The sequence below is a fragment of the Cinclus cinclus genome, chromosome 2 (genome assembly GCF_963662255.1).
Source record: "Cinclus cinclus chromosome 2, bCinCin1.1, whole genome shotgun sequence".
NCBI lineage: Eukaryota > Metazoa > Chordata > Aves > Passeriformes > Cinclidae > Cinclus > Cinclus cinclus.
In genome coordinates this window covers 14,987,344-15,013,702 of record NC_085047.1, presented here as the reverse complement: position 1 = coordinate 15,013,702, position 26,359 = coordinate 14,987,344, and the positions used below count along the sequence as shown (strand labels likewise).

The window sequence follows — 26,359 nt, the reverse complement described above, 5'->3', positions numbered from 1 at the left end:
TTGAAATTGATTCTTCGTCAGTAGCTTTGACTCTTTACTAAGAAAATTGCTTTGTTAAACTAATATTTTTGTTTTTCACTAACAAAAATGCCTAACCTACTAGGACAGTTTCAAAGATTTCTTCTGGTTTTCTGTTGTCTTCTTTGATTTATCTAAATAAAGTTGATTTATGCACAATGAAATTATTGAGGGTGAGGGAAGGAATAATAAAAGAAAAGAAAAGCATCAGTAACTAAAAATGCATCAGTGACTAAGGGTAGTAAATCTATCTGAAGTTAAAGAAATAAATATGTGAATTATGGAAGTAAGATTAGAAAGTTTGGGGGCTTTTAAGGCATGAATGTCTCAGTAGGCTGGGGGTTCAACCACAAATGCTACAGGCAGGGAAGGATTCTGGAACAAAGTCTCAGAGTATAACTGTCACCTGACTGCTGGGTGATTTGGGAATTTTGGGTGGCATTGACAATAAAAAAAGCCCTCTCAAAAGTAGAGGGAAGAGGTAAGCAAAAGCAGTCAGAAGGTAATAGATATAGAATGTTAAATGGCAAAGAGACTAATAAGAAAACTTTTGACTCCCTAAGGAAAAAAAATGGTTTGCCATGTGTGGAGACTGAGAGAACTTAAGCAGGTGAGAGCCCAATCAATTTTGTGTGGCATAGATGTGAGTCCTGGTTGGAGCTGAAGAAGGTCTAAGTGACCATGATGGGTCTCTTTCAACCTGATATTTTTACAAACCTGGAATTTTCTCATGACTGAAACAGAGAAACCTTGTGTTACTTGGGTTTTTAAAGGCAAATACTTAAATTCCAGTGTGTTGAGCCCTATTTTGTGTGCTTGACAGTTTAGTGGCTTAGTATTAGATGATTGTCATTATTTTAGAGTGTCTCCAGTTCCAGTTCAAATTATGGCTCTGCCCTGTCGTGGGGCAAAGTGCAGGCAGGTCTACTCCCTAAAAATGGGGTTGGCATTTTACAGATTTTAGTTAATCTCTATGAATTATGTGAAGCAGTATGCTTTTTACCAACTTGAAGTGAGCATTTCTGCTGTGGTGTGTTGAAACATGGGAATCTGGCAAAAACCCCCCATCTTTCCCTGCTGTGCTCACCAGTATGCTTTTGGTTTGTTTGCTGGAAACTGCTGATGTCCTGCTGTGTCCTTCCCTCACACACCCCCTTGAGCTGCACAGTGCAGCTGCTGTAGGCTGCTGGTGGAGAAGGGATATGGGGTGGTCTGGGGTGTAAAGAACATATGGCAGCAATGGGGTTGCTGCCAGCAGGTGTTTTGGGGTGGGGTGAAATCATGTGAGCCTCAGGTTTTTGATTGCTGGTAATAAATTCAGAAATGGAGAGCACATATTAGGAAGTTCAGATCTGCTGACAGCAATGTAAAGCAAAAAGGCACATGGAAGTTGATCCAACCCAGCAGCATGGAAGGGAATTCCCTATTCTGTATGACTCAGTGCCCATTTCCTCCCTCCTTCCCCACACCCCTTTGACTAGGTCTGTGGCATCCTGGGCTTGGGCTTTGGCTTTAGCCAGGAAATGGCACTGATGCTTTGCTGTTATTTGATACTATTTAATATTTGCTATTAAACTTGCCTATGACATCACAGCAGAAATGGAAGAGTTGGATAACAGCACCCACTTCTACCAAAGGAATTAATTTGTAGAGGATTTCTAGTAAATGCAACTCAAACTGGCTTCTTAGCTTTGGGGAACTCCTTGTTTTTGTGGCTGGTATTCCAAATATGGCTAGTATTTCCCACGTTTTCTGCTGTTTACCTTGGCTGCAAGACAGCACTTACTATTAGGGAATAGGACAAATTTGCATTTTCCCATTAGCAGGAAGCAATAAGCATCAAGGCTGACATGTGCTACCTTTTGTGTTGGAATAGCACACAGGTAAAAATCTCCTTTTTGATTGCTTTTGCCAAATATGATATTTTCCTTTTTTTTCTCTCCTTTAATGTTGCTCTTTTTTTTCCCCCCCAAAAGAGGGATTGTTTCTTCCTGTGTACTTTATTTCTTGCTCTAGGCAGAGGCTGAGGATAAATGCTCTGCTAAACCTGCAGACAGGTATTCCTCCTGTGCCTGCCTTCATGTTCCCTGGCACTGTGGCAGCTTTCTTGGTTCTTCACTCTTGCTGTAGCAGCAGCTCTTTGTACCATCTGCTGAGGAACTGGACTTTTTACCCAGTTCTGAACAAACCTTGAAGTGACAGCAAGCAATGGAAGGTTTGGCTTTTCCACCCTGTACTTCTGTTGAGAAATCTGTCCATGTGGATTTTGTTGCAGATCCCTTGTGAGCACTGTTTCAGGTATCGTGATAATGACTGCATTGCAAGGGGAGATGCACTCCTCTGGTAAAACTTGTAGAGTGCACCCAGTTCTTCTTCCAGCTTGGAAAAGACCAGAAGGGACATACCAAAAAGAGCCATTTGGGTGGAAACCCAATGTGTGCAAGTATAGTGATCTTACTTGGTGGCTCCTTGGTTCTAAAATAATAAAAAATTAATCTATCAGGAAACTCCGCTCAACTGTTAATAAAAAAAAAGATACTTCGTGTCTTCTCTGGCTCTGATTGAAGGTATTTTTGAAAAAAAAAATGAAGGTATTTTTCAAAAAATAAAAAATACCACCTCTCCTTTCATCCAAACTTAAAAGTAGATGTGTTCTTCTGCCTCCCTGTTAGCTCTTCTTTTAGAAGAGCTTCTGTTCGCAATGCCAGGCTAGATGCCTGAGAGGTGGGCAGAGCACAGGGCTTAGGAGGTGCACAGACTACAGGACTTGTATTTCCCCTGCAGAGATGGACTGCGAACCTTGAGATTCCCATTGTTTCCTCTTGTGGTCCACTGCCAGCTTAGGTGGATTTTGAAGTCTTGATGGAGGAAGTAGCAGTGGAGGAGCATTGCAGAGCAGAAAGGGAGGAACAGGGAATAAGCAGAACCACCTACGTGTTTCAAAGATTAATGTTGCTTGTTTTTGCTTTACTTCTTTTGAGTGGGAGCTCAGTTCCTGTGCTGCACTATCAGAGTTTGTATTTGGACAACACATCACACGGTTTAAATATGGCAAAGCTCAGACAGTAGATTGCTTTTTTTCAAAGGGAATGGAAGACACTTGAATGCTGCCTCCCAGCTTCCTTGACTTCAGTTAAACTCAACACTGAACAACACTTCCAGGAAGTGGTCCTGGAAGCATATCTGCGCATTTTCTTGTGTTCAGTATAAGCTGGTGGCTTCTCTTTTTGTTTGATTTTTTTTTTTTTAAATATCTGTGGTTTTTAAAATATTTTATTTTTTTTAAATGAAACTTTCTTGGGTGGAATGAAATGCTGTGTAGAGAAGTACAATTTATTAGTGGTTTCTTTTAATGTCAAACTAGGTAGCATGCTGCTGTATGGATTGTACCTGTTACTGAGAAGTAAAACTGCATGGGTCTGATCTGCAAACAGCTGTCAAATGCAAGTGCTGCAGATGCTAGAGCAATGGGGAATTGATGTAAATATGGATGTTTTACAGCTCTGTGTGCCAGAATCCTTAAGATGTTGAGTGATCTTGGTGACACATCAGATCAAACCACTGGTCAGTGGGTCCTGTTGCTGACCCTGCAGCAGCAGCTGTTTCAGAGGGATTTTGGGAAAACCCTGCCATACTATATAATTACTTGATAACTACCCCTGGGGAAAGTTTCTTTCTCACAGCCCCTTGTGTGTGGTTAACTGGTGTCGCAAAACAGGTGGATACCTGGATTTGCCTTTTGTTGTTTTATGGGAGGAGTTGGGTTTCCCCCACCTACACATTATTGTTGTAGGAAGATGCTTTTGGAAGTCAGTCAGCTCCTGTCTTCCTAACAGTGTTCATAAGCCCCATCTGGAGCCTGCCCTTTGTCAAAGTGTGCTTTGAGAGTTACATGAATATACAGAGTAGGAAGTTAATTTAGGTGTGCTTCATTCCCTGTTTAGAGTGTTCAGATGGAAGGTATTGGTGTATGTTTATTATATTAACAATTTTGAGCAGCTACTATGTACAGAATTTTATGCCTAGTAGTTAGGATACATTACATGAGTTCCTTGAAGGACTGAAATTATTTTGCCATCTGTATTGAACTCACCGTCCAAAATGAATTGTAAAACAGTCACAGCTGGCAAAAAAAAATTTTGTCTAATACACTTTTTTCCCCCCTCACTTCGTTTTGTTTTGGAGATGCCTATTTCCATTTTAAGTATGCATGTAACTGTTTATTGGCATTTTCTTATCCCCCAAGACCAAACCACAGCTGCAATAAAATAAGTTTGTGTTTGGATATTGTGAGAGTGAATTAAACCTGGGAGTTGGGAGATCTAGTGCACTTTGTAATCAGCAGCTGGCTTCCTTTGTGATCTTTAGCTAGATGCCTAGAGCGCCTTATACATGTAAAGTGAGTGTTGACTTTGGGAGGTGTTACACTTGGCATCTCATGACTGCTTGGTTTCTTTTGTAAAGTCAATACATGTGTCCACTTCTTTTTAAACATGACTAGGATGCATGACCATCTTGTGGTCAGTGTGTATTTCTTACAAAAATCCCCCCAGAAATAACAGAATTATAAAGAATTATATGTTACTACATTCTTAACTTACCTTTGTGTTACATGGAACAGAAAAGAGTAGGGTAAATTCCTGTAATAGGCAATTCAATAAAACTCTTGACAGAACACTGTTGATGTTTCTGATCTCTAACCATAATGCTTCCAGAATTATCATCTTGTCATTTTCTCAAATCCCCTGGTTTTGTCCCATGTATTTAGGTATGTTGTTTGTGAAACCCAAAAACAACTTTTAGCCAGGCCCAGTACAAGCTGGGGTATGACCATACTAAAACTTTGACATTAATTTACCCCACAATCCCCAGATGTCCCCTGTTTTGTACATGGGCCAAAAAGGCCACCAAATGACTGGCCCATCTCTTTTTAATTTACTTGCTTGGCTTCCTCTTGTCACCATATCTGATAAATCCTGCTGTGCTTGTCCTGGAGCCTACTTCAGGCAGCACTGTTGGCAGCAGTTCCTTCCCTCTAGTCTTTGTCTTCCTGCTAAAAAGTTTGTTAAACTGCTGGGGATGACAAGGTTTTTGAAAAGAGAAAAATTGTTTGGCCTGTTTTTTCTGAGAACTTGAGATGTGATGACAATGGTCTTACTGCTTTAGTAATGGTTTCTCTCCACCTTGTCATTTTCATTGTAATAGAAATTGTTGTTTTTATCTAGGCTGCATAATGTGCCCTTTCTAGTTTCTCAAAGTGAATAGCCACAGTATTGAAGGTGAAAATGAATTTTAAACCTGCACTACTTGAAATTCATCAGTCTAAAAAGGCATAAATTTTGCTCTGAGGAAAATGATCCCTTTAATGAAAAAGGAAACATACAGATTTTGGCAGCACAGAATGTCCTTAAAAACAAATGACATTTTCAACAGAAATGGGTGTTGGTATATTCTGAGATGTGTACAGTCGTGCTTGAAAGCTTGACTGAATGGTATCTTAGCACTGTTTGCATTGATTATTGAGTTCTTAGGTTTCATTTAGCTTTGGGACCACAGCAGAGGTTGAACTAGTTTACTCTTTCGTCCAGTGCTTAAATTTGATTTGCTTGGAAACAGAGGATTACTATTGATGGTGTATTTATCCTGCAGTTAAAGCTTTTAGTATACTCACCTTCTTGAGAAATAGGGCTGGGATTTTTTGCCCAGACTGTAGTCTGCCACTGAAATGTATTTCAAATCAAGTGACTAATAAAACTTGGAGCGCATGTTGCACAATGATTCCTGTCTTTCTTTTGTTAATAATCTACCCTCTTGTTTTTCTCTACACTGATTTTTTTTTTTTTGCATGTCTCAAAAAGAAGTGAAATTAAAAAATAAGGACTTTTTCAAAGAGTGCTTCTGCTTTGAGGCTGAGGGAGGAAAAAGGGTGAAAAGGGATGAGGATTGTCTGCATAAATAAATATTTAGGTAAACATGTACTACAGCGTTTAATGAAACTGTAGTGCTGCATTTTCCTGTAGATTAATTTTGAATTTCACAGATATGGTGTACAAGATTAATCAGTGGGCTCCATCAGCATTATGTTTGTGCTGAGAGTACAATAGTTTATTCTGTCTTTTTTAGAAGACATGAATGCAATGGCTACATGCAGGGCAGCCCTCTTGCCTTGTTTGTTCCATAACTGAGCTAGCAGCTGACCATTTAGCACGTGATTGAGAAAAAGTTCTTCATTATCATCACCAATCTGTGTTTTGTGCTTGTGGTTTGCTCCTTGAGGTTACAAAAAGACCAGCCACACTTGCACTAGATGCTCAGCCTGCTCAGCCAGGGGAGTGAAGCTCAACTGACCCAACTCCTGGCCCAGGATACTTCTGAGAGGGCTGTGTAGGGTTGGATGTGGTCTGCAGAGACATTGCCTTTCCCACATCAGTGGTGTCCTGGTGAGGACAACAAAGATGTTTACTGCTGCATTTCACATTCTCTTTTCTGCCTTACATACAGTGTTCTCATCATACGTGGTCTGCAATTTTCTTTACGGACACATCTCCCAGTCTTTCACTGTGTACTCTCTAACTGGTAGCAGCTGTTTCTTTAATAAATTATAAGCCTAAGACATAATAGGCATAAAGTGTGATGGTTGCCTTAAGTAAAGAAAAAAATTTTATCAATATACAGCTGTTATTTTTCAGCCATTTTGAGGAAGATAGAGAAACTATTTGCAAGAGCATGTAGTAACAGGATAAGAGGGTGTGGCTCCAGACTGACAGAATAAGTTTATATTAGACATTAGGAAGAAATTCTTCCCTGTGAGAGTGGTGAGGCAGTGGCACAGGTTGCCCAGAGAAGCTGTGGCTGTCCCATCCCTGGGTGTGTCCAAGGCCAGTGAGGTTGGAACAAGATGATCTTTAGGGTCCCTTCCAACCCAGGCAATTCTGTGATTCTTTTTTTTCATCCACCTTTTGGGACCGTGGTTACATGGACAATTCAGTCTGGCACAGATCTATCCCACTTTTGTTCATGATCAGTCTGGGTCCTCTTGAACTCCTGGCACTTTCCACTGTGATGCAGTTTTTATTCTAAGGGGAAAGTTTTCAGAGATAGGTCAGTTCCTTGATCCAGCTTCTGTGCTGTAAGTGCCTCTTGGAGAGATTTTAGCAGTAAATGGACAAGAGATGGAATGATGTAGGGATTGCGCCCTGGAAATGTCAGACTTGTGTCCCCTTCAAGGCACTGAAGCCCCAACATCTGCAAGTGTATCTCTGCAGATGGATGAGTGATGCCTCCTGGGAATGGTGCTCCTGAGACCTGGAAGGCTGCCTGCAGGGTCTGAGTGGTTTTGTGTGTTTAGGGTCTTCATCTCTTTCTGGTCTTCCTCAAGTCTCTGTTCAATATTGTATGTGTATGAATTGATAGCAACCTTTGTGTGGTGTTCCATACTTCTTTGATTGTCTCCATCCCTTTTGGATAGCTTTATAGCTCTCCTGTGCTATAGCTTGTTATTGTCTTAATCTTAGCTTGTTATTATCTTCTTGCCTTGTTTTTTCTTGTGGTTGTAGTGTTATTGGCATCTGATTTGGTTTTGTCTTTTTTTTTTGTTTGTTTGTTTTTTGTTGAGGCAAGTTTGTTTTTTTCTCCTCTCTCATTTCATTGTTGTCCATCTACTTTGGAAGATATGGGAATCAAAAAATACTGGCTACAGTGGTGATTGCTTCCCAATAGCAGTGTATGAAGCTTGTAGTAGGAGCAGTGATTGGTATCACAAAATGGATTCATGTTCAGAGGTCTCTTAGCAAAGAAAAGGTCATTACTCAGAGAGTTTCTGTTGCTGGTTCTGCAGGCAAACATAAAAAAGAGGAAAAGACAGTTTCTCTCCTTCCGTATTTTGAAGCTGTCAGGAAGTACATTTGCTTGAATTCATAGCAGAGCAATGGCCCCAGGTTTGATGGGGGGAGTATTTCTTGATTTCTGGGACATTCCTTTTTTCCCAAGCACTACTACCACTTTCTAATTTCTAATTCATACAGCAGCATTATGATCCAGTTAGCCTTTATCCAATTAAAATGATTATGTAGCGCTGTACTGAGTGCCTGCTTTAATCTTCCAAATATTGTATGCCTCCGGCTAATAAAAAATTCCCACAGATAATCTTTTCTTTATGGATGTGTGTTCCTTACAGAAAATTGTTCTAGGTGGTTGTGGATTAATTATTATCATGGAAAGGTTTTCAGAATATCTGTCCAATTATTAATAGTTTTATCCACCTTTTCCCCTTACATGTATACGGCATGTTTTAATGATTTAAGCAGAATTTTGGCTGTTAATTTTATTTTTTTTTAACTTGAGTGGGACAAGATTTTCACTGGAGGGATGTTACTGCAAGTTGCTAACAGAAAAGTTTGAAAGGTGAGGATTGTTGTTTTTTAGATTTTTTTTTCAGAGTCCTTAAGGTATTGTATTGGTTTTGCATGGCTTGTTTTTTGGTAGTGGATGGGGGCATGGAGGTGGCTTCTGTGAGAAGCTTCTAGAAGCTTCCACCATGTCTGGCAGAGCCAATCCCTTGTGACACCAGAGATGGACATTCCACTGGCCAGGGCTGGGCCAATTAGAAATGGTGATAATGCCTCTGTTACAAGTTATTTAGGAAGAAAGAAAAACAAAGGTTTAATTCTAGTCAGAGAAGAGTGGAGTGAGAATATCTGAGACAAACAACTCTGCAGACACCAAGGTCAGTGGAGAAGGATGGGGAGGAGATACTCCAGGTGCTGGAGCTGAGATTCCTCTGCAGGCTGGGGTGAGGACCATGGTGAAACAACTGTCTCCTCTTGGAGATCCGTGGGGATGTAGAGATCCAATGCAGCCTCTGGAGATGCCCCCTCTGGAGTGGGTGGATGCCTGAGAGGAGGCTGTGACCCAGCAGGAGACCCATGGAGAGAGGGGCCCTGCTCCCATGCTGGAGCAGCTGTCCTTGGTGGACTGCACCCCGTGGAAGAGTGACCCATGCCACGGCAGTTTTGAGGGGAGTATGCCCATGGGATGGACTCTGGTTGCAGGAATTCCCAAAGAGCTGCTGTTTGTGAGATGGAGCCACGTTGGAGAAGTTCATGGAGAACTGTCTCCCATGCGAGGGACCCCATGATCAGCATGGCAACAACTCTCCCAGAGCAGTAAAGAAACCATGGGTGATGAACTGACCACAGCCCCTCTTCCCTGCCTTCCATGTGGAAGGAGGGAGAGGTATGGGGGAAGGTGTTTTTAAGGACTTATTTTACTTCTCAGTATCCTGCTCTGATTTCATTAGCAATAAATTCACCTTATATCTCAAAGCTGAGCCTGTTTTGCCCGTGGTGGTATTTAATGAGTAATCTCTCTCCCAGTCCTTATCTCAACCCATGAACCCTTTGTTAAATTTCCTCCCCTCTATCGAGCTGCAGAGGGGAGTGGGTGAGTGGCTTTTGTGGGTGCCTGGCCCCTGGCTAGCATCGACCCACAACAGGCTTAGTGCTGAGACCAGAACCAACGTTGGATTTAAGTCCCTAAATTGTTCCAAATTGTTATGAATCCTTGTATGGAAAGGGAAACTGTTCCTTCTCTTGAGCTGAGACAGGAGCTTCTACTAGAAAGACACTGTAGTGTTTACAAGATGCATCACAATATCTCTTAAACATCAGCTTTGTATTTTGTGAGTGCCAATAGCTATTGCATATATAAACAGAAAAAAAAAATACTCATTTGTACAGTAATGGCAATAGCATGTTTAATTTTTTTTTTTCTTCTGCCCAGCCATGAATATTGAAACATGAATGCTGTTCATCTGGAAATGAGGAAATATTATCCAGTGTAATGTTTGTTTTACCAGCATAGTTTTTCTATAAGTATCACTGCAGGTTAGAAAAGTACTGATCCCATGGGAATGTAATGATAATCAAGATAACCCATTCCACCTGTGTGAAGAAACCACACAATGTTTCCAAGCAAATGCAATTAATTTTTTAAAATACTTATCCTGAGTCACAAGTTTTCTTGAAGAACAGTGAAAATTAGGCAATTATAAAACATCTGATTTGTCCATTCATTGCTCACTTCCACTTGGCCTGGGAAGACATCTCTGCCAGTGTTGTGGTCAATAGTGAGCTTCCTTGTAAATTCAGGTTCTCATTTTTTTAAGGAACTATGAAGATCTTTTACTGGGTTTTTTTTTGTGTGTTTTTTTTTTCTTTTTTTTTTTTTTTGCTTTCCTTGTTTGACCGAATTACAAACTTTAAAAAAAAAAAATATTTTGGTGAGTGTTTCCTCAAACATCTATGAAGTTTAGCAGGTAATGTTGCTTTTCCAAGTTCCCACACAGTTTGACCAGACTGTACACTCCATCTGACAGAAAAAAAAAAGGATTTATCTTAGGAAGCAGGAATTGCATTCATGATTCTAAATAAGGAATCTAAGAGGACTTAGACTAGTCTTGTTCAAGCTAAACTTGTAATACCATGTAAATTAATATGTATATATTTTTTAGTATTTTAGAGGAAATTGTTACAGAAACTAATTTTCAGCTATTGCTGAGAGCACATCTGTGGATATGCTAACAGATAATTAATTACTTGCTGAAGTCTGGGAGATGACTTCTAGTATTTTGGAGCCAGTGTGGGTTAGAGCCACTCTTGAGTAGTCACATGATGTGTTCCTATCAATTTTATTCCTTTAACTGAGACATTGCTCTGGTTTGGAGTTTGGAGTAACATAGAGGACTGAGGAGTCTCCCACATTCAGCCAGGCTTGAAGCTCCTGAATGATCCTGATTTTGCAGAATTTCAGCTTACGTGTCTTGAGCTGTCATAGCTCAGGATCTGTAGCCAGGTCTGAGATGGTTAGATTTTGCAAGCTGATTTTTAAAGAGTTTCTTACCAGGAGAGCAGCTACACAGTGGTTTGGCACAAGTATTGAGCTTAAGCAGTACATGCTGTTGCAGAAACAGTTTTCTTATGTCACTCCTCCTTATTTCTTCTCTGCTAAGTTTTAGCATGTGTCTGAGTCTTGCAGCAAGGAAGTTTAGGGAACTGAAATGGCACAAAGCAAACCCCAGCAAACAGAAAAAGGGTGCGTTTCCTCTTTGACCCTCTTCTCAGATGAGCTGGATTGGCAATGTTGGAGGAGGTGTGAGGGCAGGACTTGTCATGACAGCTGCCCAGAGGGTGGCTTTGCTATGGCCTTTGAACAGCCTGTGAAGAGAAGCTTTCTAGGTATTTCTGAAGGCACTTCATCTTTCTGCCACTTGGTTCTGTGTGTTTTCAGAAGAACACATGCTGTTAATCCCTGAATTTTGCCAGCAAGCTTTCTTTGGCAACAGACAAAGAGACAACGTGAGCAATTTGAAAGGGGAAAAAGTCCCAATATTATTAGGTCAAGAAGATGTCAAATCAATTTTATAATGAAGAGGAGGCCACATGTTAATCAGAGATGAAAATGTAGATCTACAGTTTCATTTTAGCAGCAGTAGAAAGGTAAGTGGAGAACAAATATATTCAAAAATACCAGAATCTGTGCAGAAAATAAGACCAAAGGCAGATGAAAATAAAGAAATGTGGAAAAGGTTGGTAGTTTCAGGCAGTGATGACAGCAGGAAGGACAGAGGGGAATTGACAGGTGAATGAAAGACAGAAATTTGATGTAATTCAGTATCCTTGTAGTGGTTATCTAATCTGAAACTTAGTTTTTTTGGGTCAGTTGCTGAACAGTTCCACAGATTCCACAGACCTGCCATAAAGATTTGGAGAAAAAGCATATGGATCCTCTCAAATGCAGAATACCAATTGCTGCTAATTTTGCTGTAACTTTGGCTTCTGCCAGGGTTTTGCATCTGGAGGTTCAGGAGGAGCATCAGTATCTCACACTGGTTTCTAAGATAGGGATTCTTTGTTGCTCTTAGGCAAACTAAAATACTGCCTTTTTCATAGAACAGGTGGATTTGATATTTGCAAATTAATTTATCATGTTGTATAGCTTTGTCATAGAATTCCTGGTGTATGGGGTGTCAGACTGTCAGAGGGTCAGCCTGATGTTTTTCGCTAGGCTTCAGCAGCAGAGTGGTGCCATAGTGCTTGCACTATACTGGAAATTAAATACAGAAATCTCTGCAAATCCGTACATTGACTTTTCTGCTTAGATTAATCTTTGGAGGAGGAACATCCTTCTAGTTTAATGTTTAACCTTCATGAGTGCTAAAGTAAAGCTTATCTCAGTTACTGCACTAAACAACAGAAACTGCTAAGCCGCAGAGCACAGTAGTAGATTACATCAAAACATAACCCTGAAGATAAGAGTGTTTAAAACTTTGATCTGCTTTTTTTTTTTTTCTTTCTGAAAGTTTCAAGAGAAGTGTAGGTGCAGTTCTGAGAAGCAAGAAGTAATTTCTCTCCCAGGATGAGCCAAAGCAGTATGGAATGTTAAGGATTTCTTGTTTGTTTTTTTTCAGCAATTTGAAAATCCTTTCAGTCCAGAAGTCCTTGATTGGAATGGTCATGTTTTATTTATGTTTACTTCAATCCAATTCAGTGAACTTAATTCTTGTTGGAGAAAGGGTGCCGAAGATAATGTTAATTTAAATGTATTGTTTACAACAAAAGTAAAAAAAAAAAGACACACAATAAATTATCATAATTACTTTTAATATTAAAGTTCTCTGTGCGTTATGAGGCAATGGCAACCTTGATGATTGTGTGAGTAGGCTGGGATATCTGCTGGCAAGATGCAGGGTGCAGAGGGACACGTACATGGGCATGTTCCAGCTTTGCAGTGGCTTTTATTGGAAAGCAGATGCAGGGTTACAGTCCTTACTCTGTCCTTTGAAATTCAGGATCAACACATCTCAGAAGATTAATAATTTACTTGGATTTCAGTTTACTCTGATTTTGCCTTTACTCAATGTGCCTGTGAGCAGTTGGAAATGAATATCCCATTTCTGAGAATGAGATCTTAAATATATTGGTGTTGAAGTTTTGTGGGATATGGTTGGACTTGGTTGCATCCCATCAGTGTTGTTCTCTAGGGATTGACATCACTGTGGTCATTTGAATCACTGGGAGCAATTTGAAGTGGTTTCTCCATTTGGCAGCCATCCTAATCCTTTTGGGACTGGTCTTTTGTACAAAGAGGAAACAAATTAAATTTTTCATATTTCAGGTTTTCTTGGAGTTGGATCGAATCTTTCTGTTAGAGACATTGGTGTCAGGTGATGCCTTAGGATGGCTTCCTAGAGCAGAGGCTAGACAAGATAAAGAGAATGGAAGTGGGTATTTATTAAAGGCCTTCAACAGGTACACCTTTGAAGGAGGCAGTCAGAAGCCTCTGAGAGGCTACACTCAAGATGGACAATGGTCACGAGTTTTTCATACAGATATAAGTTTGGTCCATTTATATATCAGGGGTTAATCCTCCAATTACAGCTTCAGGTAATGAAATAATTTAGTTCAAGTTTGCGCCTCCCCACCCCAAATTCACTGTTGTTTACATTTCTTCAGAGCCTGAGACAGGAAGGTGTCCTAGAGAAAAGTCGTTGTGTCTAAATAAAATGGGAGAACAGTAGCTGACAGGCTATGGGGTCTTATAGTTATGCACTAAAGCAGTACAGGACCTGAAAAAATCTAAAAGCTGAATCCTAAGGCATCACAGGGTTCCTACTGACTTCAGTGGAGCATGTAGTACCAAGCCTCAAAAAATGTTTTGCCATCTGTGTGGGAACGTACTGCTGGAGGAAGAAAGCTGGCAACAAAATGTTCAGTGTCTTTTTTGGTGGGGAATGGAGCACTAAGACAATATGTTCTTTGGTTTGCAGGCTTCTGAGCTGCTTCTGGTAAGTGTAAAGATGCCTATAGCCAGCCCAGTGACTGGCAACTTCATGCACATGGAGACTTGGTGCTTATGTGATTTGTTGTTGAGAGCTTCTGTCAGAACCTTTCTCATCCTGATGTGCGCAAAGTTCAGTAGCCAGCTCTATAGCAGTGTTTCTTACCTTTAAGTGGAAAAATTTACCCCAAAACTTTGGCCCCTAACTTCTCCTGGGCTATATGCACAGCTTGGAGCCTGTGAGTAGCGGGGTTTTGCTGAGGAAGTGCAAAGGTGAACTGTGAGCCTGTTCTCACTGCTGGAAAATAAACCAAGGTAGGTGGGTCTGATGCAGAGAGGAACTTTCTGCTGTGTGTTTTTAATTCTGAAAAAAAAGTGTATTTCACAGAAAAAAATAAGAGTGCATAGTGAGTGTTGAACAGCTGGGAGATGCTTCATGTGTACTTGTGTTTCAGCCCTAGGGCTGACTCAGTCTGCCATTACAGATCTTGTGCTTGTGTGTGTGTGCAGTCTGTCAGTCGTGGAAGTCTGGTGCAGGAAAAGGATGGTTGGACTTTGCTGTGTAAATGCACATGTGATGATGCCCACTTCATTACTTTCCTTGCTTTCAAACTGGCATTTGCTGGTGGGACTCCAGGGTACAGCTTCACTGGAAGGATCATTGCCAGAAGCCCTTGTTTTCAGAATTGAGGAATGATGGGGAAGTCCTCCTGAAAAATTCCCACATGGACATCATTAAGGCACTCAGGATGCCTCAGGCACTAGTGCTTTAGCAGCCACAGTGTTTAGCAAAAAATTTGGATTAGTTGAGTTTTCAGTCCAATTTAGTAACTGGAAATGAAGACACAGATCAGTTTACTAAAATAAAACACAAGTTTTGCATCTTTCTTGGACAAATTTCCAAACTTTGTTGCAAAGATCTTTGCAGGTGGCAGTCTTGATGATCTCTCCTTATCTTCCTTCTCTTCCTCTACCATGAAACAAAATTGGAGAAACAGTAAGTGCAATTTATGAATAAAAGTGAATCGTAAGTGATCTGCAGAGCCTTGATGCTTTTATAGGTTAATGAAGATTTCTTAATATCCTGTTCAGTAATGCTTGTGAGTGTTATCAAAGACGTAAGAATTAGATACTGCTCCCTGTAAAGCAGAATTTGCACCACATATGTGCACGCTGTTCCTTGGCAGATTTTCTTCTTTGTGTGACTTGCTGAGGCCTCCGTTGCCTTGATGCTGAGTTCTCCCCTTTTTTCTCCCGCAATGTAGAAATGTGAAACAAATTGCCGTGGAAGTCTGTCCTGGTTTACAAGACAGGTGTTTGACAGGGAAGGCAGGAACCTTCCTGGAATGGAAAAGATGACCTCCCCCCCCCCCCCCCCACCCCAAATTATTATAGCTTTGAAATTGTGGAGCTTTCATGCAAGGATATGGGACAACGAATAGTAGTTCTTTACTAGAATATATAGATATATATATATATATATAAAAGAGGAGAGATGAACAACAACAGCAACAACACAAAAAGGAAAATTCCCACTAACAGCCTTTTCCTGTCCATCAAGTGCTTTCCTCTTTGGTGTAGTTACAATCACAGCACAGCAAAGTCTCAGCAATAATTATAATTCATCATATTATTCTTCTTTCATGAAGTATTCAGTTTCTTCGGAAAATAATAATGAAAACTCATTCAAAGAAAAAAAAAACCTGAAAAACAGTGGTTCTTTTCAAAGTATTCCTACTTTGAAGCTGAATACATGAAGCAAATTAAAGTGCAGAAGGTTTTTTGTCTCATAAAGTGTAGTATCAAAATTTCTGAAATGCTTCTAGTATTTTTTGAGGGAATTCCTCTAAGGGCAGAACGAGGCATGTCTTCAAACACATTTGCTATCATAAGGGCTTTTCTGCATTTGAAAGCTATTTCAGACTTGAAAGTTTAAAATGAAATCCTAAATAAGTTCATGTGGATCTGTTCAGAAAAGGTACACTTTTAAAGCTTATTCTACTTTTGAACTGGAGTTTATTACCTTTGTTTTGGAGCATTTTTATTTTGTAGAGTCTCCAGTTTGAAACACTGACATGTATGGAACATTAAAGACTAATGAACTTCTTTCTTGGTAGTGGCTCCAAACTGCAGTTCGCTTAACTAGATAGAGCTTCAGAAAATGCTTAGTGAAAGTTTTTATTGATAAGCTTGATAAGGTAATGGACACAAGAAGTGCCTGGTATATCTTCAGTCATGTATTCTGCAGGTTGCTGTCTTAAGAGGGCAGTTTTCAGGCTGAATTGTTGTATCTGTGCAATGCAATGGTGAGGCAATTCTGGTTATTCTGAACAAAAAAAAAAATATGAGAAAGAATTTGAGAAAAACATGTTTATAAATATTTGTCAAGGAAGGATTGATTTTATTTCTTTAGAAAGGAAATTTTTATCCTATGTTTTTCCTGACATTAATATTCTCAGTATGTATTTAAAAATTATAGTCTGTGTAATATATGTCTCATCTGCAAGAACAGTAATGATGAAAAAACATTGCTGTTTGAGTTATAAAGAAAGAAAATTGCATTGTCATCTTACAGGTGCTCGGGTACTCAGATACTTATAGGTATCTTATTTGAAGGACCAAGACATGGAAAATATGACACTGAATGCATGCATGCATGTAGTTTACAAAAAAGAAATGTTACTGTTCTGAATGTTTCCTGCTGGTGCCCTCCCAATAGCTTCCTTCTTCAGTCTTTCGTTCAATTTCTAGTTTTTCTTCTTATTATATCTTTTTTTTTTTCCTTTTGAGGTCAACTTTTATTTTAGAATGTCAGGTAGTCCATTTTAACTTGCAGACTTCCCTGACTTTTTCCAGACTACTGGACTTAAATAATGTGTGGTTTTCTTGTGTCCTGGATGATGAGGTACAGCCCCTGTTTCAGAACGTGACTTTGTAATACCACTTCACATTCTTGGTACTAGAGCCTGAAGTTGATTTCATGAAAAAGGAAACCACAGCCTTGTGTGTCTCTCAGGGCATGCATACAAATGAATCTAGGCTCTTAGATTAATAAATTACCCTTTGGCTATATCTGCGGGAAACTCAAGAATGCATTAATTAATTAGATTATGAAAAATCATAGTGGGCCTGTTCCTTTGTGACAGTTTTTGCATGGCCTCAAAGACAACTTTGACATAAAACAGGTAATTTTTGAAGCAGTGGAACTTGGAAGTACTTCAATAGAAACCAACTGGGTTTTTCCTGATATAGTTTCACAGATTTTCTTCTACATCTTTGATTTATTTTGTCCTGTGATTTCCTCAACAAGCATGACCCTACAACTCAGCCACATATGTTCTGTTCTGTAGAAAGGTGAAAATCTTTTGGTAAGATTTATGAAAGTTGATTATTTAAAATACACATATTATAGCTCACTTTTATTAATGATTTCTTTGACATTCTGGAGAGAAGGAAATAGTAACTTTGTGTGTAGTGATTTTTCACAAAGTGGTTACATTCTTTATTTCTTGCCTTCAGAATGGTACCCCATCCTTGGGCAGAAAGTGCTGGCACAAGATCTGCTTCTTTCCCTGCCAGCCCCTTTTCAGACATATAATGCTTAAAGTGAAATGCAGCATTTCATCTTCATTATAGTAATACCACAAAAAAGAAAGGTCAGATGTCGTTTGGCTCCTTGGGGGTTTGTTGTGGGGTTCCCCCCCCCCTTATTTTTATTTTTCTTCTCATATTTGCTTTTTTAAAAGAACAGTAAGGATTGCTCCTGAAGACCCTCATCAGGTAGCTAAGCCTTTAGTGCAGTCCCCAGGATGCTGGTGCTGTAGCCAACACAGTTTTGTTTAAGCACCTTCCTTGTGTATTAATTGTCTTAGGTGGATCCACTGGCATTTCATATATTGATGTGATTGCAGAGCTCCTGCCAGGAGAGCACTGTGCCTCACCTTCCTCCCATGGACTGTGCTGTTGGAGGGATGGCAGCCTGCAGGAGAATTTGGAAAACCAGACCCAGGCTCTCTCATTATGCTGTCCCACCTTCTTGATCTGGTGCCACAGTACCTGAGGCAACTCTTTGTCATGGGTTAGATGCTGGCCAAATGCCAGTGCACCAAAGAAAAAATCATTTATGCATGCTGCTCTGCTATAGTTGAGCAGAGGAGGGGGAAAGAAAATACCAAAGGGGCTCATGAGTTGAAGTAAGGATTGGGAAGAATCACTTTAAGGGCAAAACAGCCTCAAAACTTTAAAATGTACAAAGGAAAAAAAAATTAAGGGTATTAAAAGAGAATAATGAGAACTAAAGTAAATGTTTAGGACACCTTTTCCCTCCCCCAGCCCTTCTTCAGTTCACTTAGGGAGAGGAGTCTCTTTTGCTATGCCGTGGGATCCTTCCCACAGAACAGAGTTCTTTGGGAACTTTTCCAGTGTGGTTCTAATTTTCACAAGTAGCAGTCCCACCCAAACCTACTGCAATGTGAATCCCTCCCATGGCAAAGCAGTCTCCCCACAACTGTTTGTGTGGGTCATTTAGTTCGTGGGGTGTAGTCTTTTAAGGATGAGCTGTTGTAGTATAAAAGCAAGGGTCCTCTTCCTCTGTCTCTGGAAGCAAGAGCTCTCTCTCTCTCTCTCTCTGTTCAAGCCTCTCATCAGATCACAGCTTCTCAGCATCCACCCACTCTAGTGTGAGCTCCTTTGTCTCACGGGCTGCAGGTGAATTCTGCATCCCCCGGCCATGTTCTTCATGAATTACAGGGAAACAGTTTATTCTATTACAGTCCTCACCATGGCTTGAAGAAGAATTTCAGCTCTGATGCTCAGAGCACCTCCTCTTCTCCCCCCTTCCTTCTCCTCAGCCTTAGTGTCACCATGTTGTTCTGCTCATGTGTCTTCACCTTTTCCTCTTCTCTGATTCAGGACAGAATTGGTGTCTGTAGGTTCATTTGTTCTCAAGTTCTGTCAGTTGAAAAGTTTATTTCTAGAGTTCTGCAGCGCTGAAATGTTAATCCCGTGCTTTACTCAGCGCCTCTCTTCATGCTGGGCATTGAAAAGGAGAAAAGGTGCTGCCACTGCTTTTGCCCTTCTGGTCACAGCATGGCTGGCTAAAAACTGCTATGCAAATAAAGTTCATTGAGAGCCATGCTGAGATAGCAGTGGCCGAGTGTTGCTGCCCTGGTGGAGAAGTGGAAGTGCTTGGAGAAGTAGAAGTGCTTGTTCTTAAAGTGGACAGGGAAGCAGCTTCAAAGAGACTAAGTCCAGCCCTGTTTACTCTGAGGTTTTACAGTATGAAAAGCTGGATGTCCTCTGCAATTTCACAAGAGAGGCTTTAGAGAACCTGATGTGGTGAACTGAATATTGTTGGCAGGGCTCAAGTTTTGGTTTAGTTTCTTACTGCATACAAACATTTGTGCTATAAAATCAAGAACTTGAGAGGCAGTGAGGATGATGGGTTTGACCATGCAGCCTTATTTCTGCTTTCACAGGCTTCTGCCTTCCCCATGTGCAGAGAAAAACATTAAGAGAAAGCCAGTACGAGTCTTCAGTTTAGGTCTGTGTAAAATATGGAGCCTAGTGCGTGGATTAGGGTTGAGCAGGCTGCCTCATGGCTGACAACCTTTCCGAACACTTTAATTACAGGGTAAGTGGCAGTCATGCATGAAATTCCAGACAAAGCACAGTAGGGAATTTTAAGAGAAGAGACTGTGTATGTATGAAGTTTCATATAGGTAAACCACCCCAACTGGTCACTGCAGTAAAACCAGCTTGTGTTTTTACCACTCTCAATACTCAAGGCAATTTGAATGATATATCTAGATGTTGTATGTGCCCTGCTCACAGAAAAAAAGCACAAAGTACATATGGTCATGACCAGGAGTGAAAATTGCAGCAACATTTTGATCCCTGACCTCATCTCCCCCTGATCTATGGTTAATGCCTGGAAAGTTTGTCATCTCCCATCTTGCTCTCACACCTGCATTTCCCCCCCCTTCCCCCCCCCCCTTTTTCCCCTCCCCCCCCCCCCCCTTTTCCCCTTCCCCCCCCCTTTTTCCCCTTCCCCCCCCCTTTTTCCCCTTCCCCCCCCCTTTTTCCCCTTCCCCCCCCCTTTTTCCCCTTCCCCCCCCCTTTTTCCCCTTCCCCCCCCCTTTTTCCCCTTCCCCCCCCCTTTTTCCCCTTCCCCCCCCCTTTTTCCCCTTCCCCCCCCTTTTTCCCCTTCCCCCCCCTTTTTCCCCTTCCCCCCCCTTTTTCCCCTTCCCCCCCCCTTTTTCCCCTTCCCCCCCCCTTTTTCCCCTTCCCCCCCCTCTTTTTCCCCTTCCCCCCCCCCTTTTTCCCCTTCCCCCCCCTTTTCCCCTTCCCCCCCCTTTTTCCCCTTCCCCCCCTTTTTCCCCTTCCCCCCCTTTTTCCCCTTCCCCCCCTTTTTCCCCTTCCCCCCCTTTTTCCCCTTCCCCCCCCTTTTTCCCCTTCCCCCCCCTTTTTCCCCTTCCCCCCCCTTTTTCCCCTTCCCCCCTTTTTCCCCTTCCCCCCTTTTTCCCCTTCCCCCCTTTTTCCCCTTCCCCCCTTTTTCCCCTTCCCCCCCTTTTTCCCCTTCCCCCCCCTTTTTCCCCTTCCCCCCCCTTTTTCCCCTTCCCCCCCCCTTTTTCCCCTTCCCCCCCCCTTTTTCCCCTTCCCCCCCTTTTTCCCCTTCCCCCCCCTTTTTCCCCTTCCCCCCCCCTTTTTCCCCTTCCCCCCCCTTTTTCCCCTTCCCCCCCCTTTTTCCCCTTCCCCCCCCTTTTTCCCCTTCCCCCCTTTTTCCCCTTCCCCCCCCCTTTTTCCCCTTCCCCCCCCTTTTTCCCCTTCCCCCCCCTTTTTCCCCTTCCCCCCCTTTTTCCCCCTCCCCCCCTTTTTCCCCCTCCCCCCCTTTTTCCCCCTCCCCCCCTTTTTCCCCCTCCCCCCCTTTTCCCCTTCCCCCCCCTTTTCCCCTTCCCCCCCCTTTTCCCCTTCCCCCCCCTTTTCCCCTTCCCCCCCCTTTTCCCCTTCCCCCCCCTTTTTCCCCTTTTCCCCCTTTCCTCTCCCTTTCCCCCCCCCCCCCCCCCTTTTCCAAGGTCAGTAAAGAAGGAAACTAGTTGGAATGTTGAAATGTTTGCTGACTTCACATGTGTAGAGAAAAGAGGACAGCATTTGGATCATAGCATGGAACTTAAGAATCAGAGTGGGCAGAGAGATGGGAAATGAGAGCTAACAGAATGCCAGGATGAGTGGATTGGAGAGGCAAGAGTTGGGGTGTAAGGACTTGAAATAATGGATGAGTTTTGTGGCAAGTAACTCTTGAAGAGCAATCATATGTAACAGTGATGCAGCTGAGATGTAGGAAAGAAGAGTGATTTAGGATGGGCCTAAAGAAATGGTTATAAGAGCAGTATGTGAAACTCCTAGGTGAGGCTGAGGGTTGACTCCATAGCTAGTGAGGCTGGAGCTATTAAACATGAAAGGCTGTTATGGATGGATGCAAGAGGATGTAGCTGAAGATAAGAAGTAGTGTGTCTCTGGAAATTTGTCCTCAGGATTTAATTAATAAAAAAGATTCCCTGGCTGGTTTGGAAGACATTCAGCCTGGGATTATTTATTTATGCTACGTAATTTGTCGTGGGTTTTAGTTTAAGAATTGATTACTGTTAAAGTTTCTCTTTTAAACTGTGGGGTTAAAAGGGTGTATGCATGCAGTCTTCCCAAGTGGCTGCTGGAAATTAGTGCAAATACCTGAGATGTTATGCTGATTAATAGCAGCAGTAGATGCCTGGAACTTGTGGTACAGGGGCAGAGCTGTTCCTTCTTGGATGCCTTGTTTCTCATGTTGGCTCATGACAGAGAATTTCAAAACTCCAGTGCTGCTAATGCTGGATTTGACTGTCATAATTCTCTTTGAACAAATGAAGGCTTTGCTTGGGTTACAAGAGAGTGGCAGGAAAAGTTTGGCTGCCAGCTGCAGCTAGCCCTGTAGCCTTGTTTTTGTGTGTAGAAAGGCCTGAAGGCTGAGAAAGCCAGTGGCAAGTGGCTGAGTGTGAGTCAGGACACAGCTGAAGCCAAAGAGACATGGCAGAGAAGGAGAGGTGTTCTGCTGGTGATGGGAGTGCTCTGGATTGGAGAGGTGCTGGTTCCTGGGCAGGGGGCTGCCACAGGAGCTGCTACAAAGTAATGTAGGAAACTTGTAAAAACCAGTAATGAAGTAGGATATTTTACATGAGACATTTAGTAACTTTATTCTCCTTATAGCTGTCTATTTTCTAGACACAGACTGCAAGACTGAGAACAGGACATTTCTTTTAGGGTTCATGGTGCTTGTGTCACAGCTACTCATGTGACACCGCTTCTGCTGCAGCTAATTTGGGACTCTGCATTGTTGATGCTTCCCAAGTTGTAGGTTGGAAATCTTGCAGAGACACTGTGCATTGTACATACAGAAATAATTATCCTATCCTTCCTCTTCATGGATATGCCAAGCAGTTGGAAATCAATGTAGCATGTCTGCTTGTTGCTGCTCTTCAACACATCAATGCAAAGTTCTGGGAAGCAGAAACTTTATGAATTCTATATATGCTTTAGAAAAGAATAGAAATAGTTTTTGATCCAACTATAGTTTGTTAATCTGGAATTGAAAGCTTGTTCGCATAATTTGAAGCGTTGTTTAGTTATCCTTCAGATGCCATTGCCATCAAAGGATCTTATCCACAAGCAGTTTTAAGACCCTAGTCTCCCTAAACACTGGTTATTAAATGTGTGCATTCTTTTGTGCCTGTCATAACTGTTTGCAGATTACTTCATTGATGTCGGTACGGAAAACAACTGAAGGATTTAGGAGACAATAGAAGGAAACAATAAGAAGAAAATTTGTCTGCTTCAGACTGGCAATTAAATGAATACCTATCTCTGATTCAGAGGAGTCAGAATTCAAACTGATGTGGGATGCAATTTGGAGAAAAATACTAAGGTGTTTAAATTAAAAAATGGCAATTAATTGCTTTTTAATTGTGCACCTTAATTTTAAAGAATTTTTTTCTTGCCTCTTGCCAGGTTATCTAGCATTTCAAACTGCTGGGGAAGATGTATACCAATTCCTGATTATGCTTTACATTCTGTAATATACTGTTTTTATTTTTCTTTTATTTTTTACCCCATTAAATTCATGTTAAGGTGCAGCACCACCCTGTGTTTCACAAGGAGTGCAAGTCTGTGCATGTGTGTTCTATTATACAGTTTCCATTGGTGGAGCATACTCAATTAGGAATTCATACCATTTGTTACTCTGAATCTTATTTTCTTTTCTATAGTGACTCTGCTTTTAGATTATACAGGAAAAGTTCCTTATGTTCGAAGAGAAGTAAGAAAAAATCTGTACCACTGATTCCGGTCATCTACACTTATAGTACTTAAAGATTTACATATACTTTTTTCTATTGCTATTGTTTTGATTGACTAATAAAAACTGAAGATATAAATTGAAATAGCTTCACTAATCTCCTAATCACCTAACTTTCCAGCTAACCTTGAAAACCTATTAACATTTTATTTGAAAATATGATAAAAACAATAGTCTGAATAGTCAAAGTTACTCTAGAAGATGAGGAACATAATGAATAATATCAATAGGTGAAATACTAAGTTTTGGAATTTAAATGTCTTTGGTATCAGAGATGACTGCCTCATGATTATGCTCAAGTACTACCTCAAGATTGAACCAAGATGTGCTGAGCATGTGTGACTGGATGGAGAAACTTATTTATATAATCATGTATCAGAGATTAATTAAAAAAAACCCAGAAAGTATCTCTCATAGAGATTTCAGTCACATGTAATGCTTGTGTTTGACTGCTGGCAGAAGTTCTCCAGAAGGGCTCTGGAGTCTCCACCTCTGGAGATACTCAAATGCCACCTGGACATAGTCCTGGGCAGCCAGTTCTGGGTGGCCTTCCTTGAGCAGGGAGGCTGGACCTGATGAACCCCAGAGCTGCCTTCCAATCTTAACAGGTCTGTGATTCTGTAGGGATCAATCCTCAAAGATGGCTAGAGGAGACGTTTGGGGATGTTCTCATCTGCACCAACCATTCTGAGAGGCCTCCTGGCTGTTCTTCCTTACACCAGCAGGAGAGGCAGCTGTGGTGGAGGTGGCTTGGCTGCTTCTTTGTTTTAGTGCTGTCCTCTGCCGTAGACCCTGTGGTTTTCTCAGATTTTTTTTCAGAACAGTTTCTGATCTCCACTTGGGTAACGCATATCCAGCTAGTGGTATCATCAACACCTTCGTATGTAGACCAGATGCAAATGCCATTTCATAGAATCATAGATTATCCTGAGTTGGAAGGGACCCACAGGGATCAGCAAAGTCCAGCTCTTGGCCCTGCACAAAACAGCCCCAACAATGCCACCACATGTCTGAGAGCATTGTCCTAACACTTTTTGAACTCTTGTGAGGTTTGGTGCTGTGACCACTCCCCATGGGAGCCTGTTCCAGTGCCCAACTGCCATATGAGTAAAGAATCTTTTCCCAATACCCAACCTAAACCTTCCTTGACTCAGCTTCGTGTTCCTACTGGGCAGAGAGATCAGTGCTTGTCCCACTACATCCCCATTTTAATTCCTTTAATTGGGAATTAAAAATATTTTCCCCAAGTTGAGTCTCTCTTGCCTATGATAGTAATTGGTAAAGATTGTCTCTCTATCTCAACCCAAAAGCTTTCTCATCCCGTTTTCTCCCCTTCTTTTATTAAGGACATCTACATTTTAGCCCTAAATCTGTGCGGCATCAAAGCTGGTAGTGGTAAACATGAGTTTTAGCAACATTATATTAAATTCTGAATAGTCTGAGTGACTTTTTTGATTTTTGTTTCTGCAGTCAGTACATAAGGAGACTTGGTAAATGAAAATAGAAGTAAATTAAGATGTAGCTGTAACTCTTGATTGCCAGTTAAGTTCTCTAGATTACATTGCTCTGTGTTTTCTCCAATGTTTAAGGTGAAGTAAAGGAACTTCTCTGCAGCAAGTTACAATAAATGTTGAAAATTTGGTTATCTTGCAGCTTTCTAGCACTGCTTGCACTGACACTGTAGGAATGGTACTCACTAGGGACACTATAAATAAATACAAGGCTCATTTTTCTGTGCCACTAACTAGGTCTCACTTCAATGCAGAGCAAATACATTATAGCATTCTAGTGAGGGGAACTCTCCTTGGCACATACACTGTCATTAACCTATTAATAATGAAATTCAAAGCCTGTTTTCTGTCCTAAAGGGTGAACTGAGCTTTGTGTGAGCTGTCAGTGGAAATTAGGAGTTCAGTAATTGATGCAGTAACAGAAAAAGAGGCTTCTTTGTATTTCCTTGTCCTTGTGCACTTTTGACAAATACTTCTAACAACTTAGCATTGGTCCACTTTACTAACCAGCAGTTAAAATGATGGTTTTGGGTAACACTAAAAATAATGTATGATCTTATTTTTCCCCACTAATATTGTTCTCTCAACGAGGCCCTACAGTAATAACCTGCTCTTATTCTTTAGAAATCCATTTCAGGAAAGCAACTAAGTGTATCTTTCTTCTTATGGATCAGAATTCTATTCTCTCTCACTTTAAAGCTCTCCGCACAGTCATGTTGGTAGATAAATGGTTTTGATTTTTTGTCTTAATTTCCTTTTATAAACATTCCAGTCTCCATTTTGAAATTTCCTTAGTTGTCTTCATTTAAGGCATTTATTTCTTCTGCTGATGACAAGTGGCACTTAACCCTGGGCAATGCTGAATGTCCCTGATGAGAACATGTCAGTTGACACTGATATATCAAGCACATGGTTTGTGACAGCACCCAATATTACCTAACCACGGGTTGCAAATACATGAGTGTGACATTTGTGGAGGTATGAACTGGAAGAATTCAGCATGACATTGCTAAAGGAAGTACCCAAATAAAATGAAATCTTCCTCTCGCATCACGCAGGTTAGCTCTTGAGGCAGCTAAAGAGCCTTGCACTGCTATTTACAGAGATGTTAAAGTGTGAAGTTTCCTGCTAATCCGTTTTGGCAGTGCTGTTAGAAGGATCATGCGCATGTGCAAGACCTTTCCCTGAACATGCTGTTGCAGTGCGGAGTTTAGTATTTGAAGCACTGATGGAGCAAGAAGTTGCTCTCGAGTTAATTTCTGCAAGCAGTGTGAAAATGGGCATCTGTATGTAATGTGGATGATGACCATCAGCCTTGGCCACCTGCTGACAAAGAAAGTAAAGCTTCAGTTTTCTGAGTGTAGGAAGCTTTCACACTTTTCAGTTCTGCCTGTTGGCTTTCTTGAGGTCACTGTATCTTGTATGCTGGGTTAAGATCCCAGGCTACCCCTTCAGCCTCTGTACTTCCTCAGCCATCAGTTGTGGTGAGCTGAGGGTGCTGTTGAAGCTGGCAAATATCTGACGGATGCTGTGAAGTATTTGTACAAGGAAAGAAGTATCTGAATAATTTATTATGTTTTGGAATAGAAGGCGGGGTTGATATTCAAGC

At 41.3% G+C, this 26,359-nt stretch overlaps 1 protein-coding gene across 8 annotated transcripts in view; it reads left to right on the top strand.

Annotated features, from left to right (window-relative positions):
• APP (amyloid beta precursor protein) overlaps positions 1-26,359 on the top strand; it is a 160,118-nt gene that overhangs the window by 1,078 nt on the left and 132,681 nt on the right. The gene's annotated exons all lie outside the window — the stretch shown is intronic.